The 3,155-nt window shown below is 42.7% G+C and overlaps 1 long non-coding RNA gene across 1 annotated transcript; it reads right to left on the bottom strand.

Moving 5' to 3' along the window:
• Positions 1-2,363: 2,363 nt before the first annotated feature.
• Positions 2,364-2,764, bottom strand: LOC120558411. Its single transcript, XR_005639119.1, has 2 exons — positions 2,676-2,764; positions 2,364-2,587 (listed from the first exon to the last, which is right to left on the bottom strand). It is a non-coding gene; the product is annotated as an uncharacterized LOC120558411 (long non-coding RNA).
• Positions 2,765-3,155: the final 391 nt, after the last annotated feature.

The raw sequence follows: 3,155 nt of genomic DNA, 5'->3' as shown, positions 1-3,155 counted from the left end.
AAGCGTTGGGTACGGGTTATCCTGTGTTGGCTTCTTGTCAACGAAGTGAAACGAGCAAACAAACAGATGTTTGGGGGGCTGTTTTAGGTTTAAGTTCTTAAGCCATGTTCGTTTTGGTTCATCTTCTTGTGGGAGGCGATGAAAACTGTACCACCGTTGGCATGGACACTCGGCTTTAGTTTTGGCTTGTGTTCATAACACTCACGTTTAAGCCACTGACTTAATTTTGTGCGGTTATTTGTACAACCCCGAACAGCACATGTTGTCCCTGAGCTCCTTAACGACATCTCAACCACTTTACAATAATAAAAAACGATCCGAAAACACTTAAAATATACTTAGCCTCTTTGCTAATTAGCTGACTCAAAACCCACATTCTTTTTTACATTAGCGTCCCCCGGAAACAGGTGGATAGAAGGTACTACACACATAGGACCAGCTGTTCTAGAAGGTGCTTAACACATAGGACCAGCTGTTCTAGAAGGTACTATACACATAGGACCAGCTGTTATAGAAGGTGCTAAACACATAGGACCAGCTGTTCTAGAAGGTACTATACACATAGGACCAGCTGTTCTAGAAGGTGCTAAACACATAGGACCAGCTGTTCTAGAAGGTACTATACACATAGGACCAGCTGTTATAGAAGGTACTATACACATAGGACCAGCTGTTATAGAAGGTACTACACACATAGGACCAGCTGTTATAGAAGGTACTATACACATAGGACCAGCTGTTATAGAAGGTACTATACACATAGGACCAGTTGTTATAGAAGGTGCTAAACACATAGGACCAGCTGTTATAGAAGGTGCTAAACACATAGGACCAGCTGTTATAGAAGGTACTATACACATAGGACCAGCTGTTATAGAAGGTGCTATACACATAGGACCAGCTGTTATAGAAGGTACTATACACATAGGACCAGCTGTTATAGAAGGTACTATACACATAGGACCAGCTGTTATAGAAGGTACTATACACATAGGACCAGCTGTTATAGAAGGTACTATACACATAGGACCAGCTGTTATAGAAGGTACTATACACATAGGACCAGCTGTTATAGAAGGTGCTAAACACATAGGACCAGCTGTTATAGAAGGTACTACACACATAAGACCAGCTGTCATAGAAAGCTCTGGACGTCCGCTGTCATGTAGATATGGTCTCCAAAGTTTACCCATTGTAAGCACTGTCAAATATGGTAATAAGCTATTTTCACCTATTTTCACCTATTCAACGTTTACATTTTTAAAATCTGATGACACCAGTGTGTTCCCCATCCCAAAAGTATCCAAAATTATACACTGCCAACTTCTAATTATGAGAAATATACCAATATATTTAAAAACTACAACTACAACTATAGACGGGCCCCAGAACCTGTTACAAAGCTTGTGCACTTGTAGTTCTTCTGGGGTGGGTGGGGGGACTTGTTTGGCTCCTGTGTTTCTGCTGTCGGCCGTGAATGGGCTTCATTCCATTCCAGATTGCCGCCGCCGCCGGCCGGCCCGGCCAACCAAGCAAACAGTACATGAGACAAATACATGAAACTGTATTTTATTATCAAAATATCATCAAAACATCAAACATCATTCAAACATCAAAATGTTCAGCTTGATTCAGAATGGTGTGCTATTATTTTTAATATTCTTAACATTTATAATTTCCGAGATATTCAACGTTTAGCGGACATTTTTTCCCCATTAAAGCGGATGGACAGAATGCTCAAAGTTGACACATTTTCATACATTTTCAACTGCTAGCTACTCATTCATACATTCACAGAGAAACTCCATTCAAACTTTAAAACGTTCCCCATCTTTCATACATTCAGCATTTGTATTCACCTTTCAAATCCCATTAGTACTTTTTAAAATAATCTGTCTTCTTTGAAGCTTAGAACTAATGTCTTTCTGCCATTTTTACATTGGTGTGTATGGGATAGAATGTTCGGACTCAGAGGGCAGGGCCCAACTGACAGAGTGGAAAGAGGCAGAAGCTACATTTTCTTTACCTTGCGATACCATCCAAAGTTTTAACTCTTCATACATTACTTTTACATCAAAATGTAGGAAATCTTGTGCCCTTTCTAACAATGTGCTCATGGAGGCAATCTGACTTTCACACGAGGCACAGTGAGCTTCCAAGTGAAGCCATGTCCACCAACTGCCGCACTGCCTCCTGTACTATCCTACCAGAAATACCAGGAGGAGAAGAGAAACATGTCCTTTTCAGACAGCTGCTGTCCTCACATGTCTTACACAACACACATCATTCTTGGACAGGATGATCAGCATGTCAAGGCTGTATATATGACCCAGCACACAGAGATACCACGCAGGACACAGAGAAACAGTTCAAGTATTTTAATAGGCATAAATAATCAGAGGTGATGAACAGTTGAGGCTGAGCTTGGAATTTCTGAGAATGGACTGAAGCTCGAGGGAATCAGGCAGTGGCAGATCCGAAGGAGTTCCACAGTAGAATCCAGGTGAAGCAGGTGGGTATGACAGAGTGGTGTGAGGCAGGCAGCACGGCAGAGCACGGCAGGTGGGAAGCAGGTGACCAGCAGAATCTGCACAGAGGAACTAAAGTTAGACAGAATAACTACTGAAACACAGGGGTTGCTAGAAAACACAAGCAGGGATACTGAGCCAATTTACCACGTAGGAGTATATAACAATCTGGCACTGAAGAGGTGAACAGCTCGGGTATAAATACTGCAGGTGTGAATCATGGAATGTGCATCAGTTGTGCCGGCAACAGAGCAGGGATGAATGGCCACGCCTCTTGACCTAGTTTCTCTTGACACGCCCCCTGCCACTTCCCGGTGGAGACAAACAGCACAGACAGACACGGAGGGGAAAAGGGAGACACAAACACACAGGAAGGGTGTTATGTCTCTCACAGTGTTAAACATTATGAGATAGGAGTTAGGGTTTTTGAGCTAAGAGCAGGACTATCAAAGGTGCATCAGAGCTTTGTTTCTGTGAGAAGGCCTCTCTGAGACAAGACTCGTCACAGCAACCTTTAACTGCAGTTGGACATGTGACCTGATCCCTGACATGTTGACCAATGCTGTGAAGTTACTGTTCCTAGTCTCTGTGAAAACAGCTGCTGGTGTTTGAAACCTTTTGAAACCT

Source organism: Perca fluviatilis, chromosome 5, assembly GCF_010015445.1.
Source record: "Perca fluviatilis chromosome 5, GENO_Pfluv_1.0, whole genome shotgun sequence".
Lineage (NCBI taxonomy): Eukaryota > Metazoa > Chordata > Actinopteri > Perciformes > Percidae > Perca > Perca fluviatilis.
The sequence above is the reverse complement of the archived record's forward strand: the minus strand, read 5'-3'. Positions and strand labels throughout refer to the sequence as shown.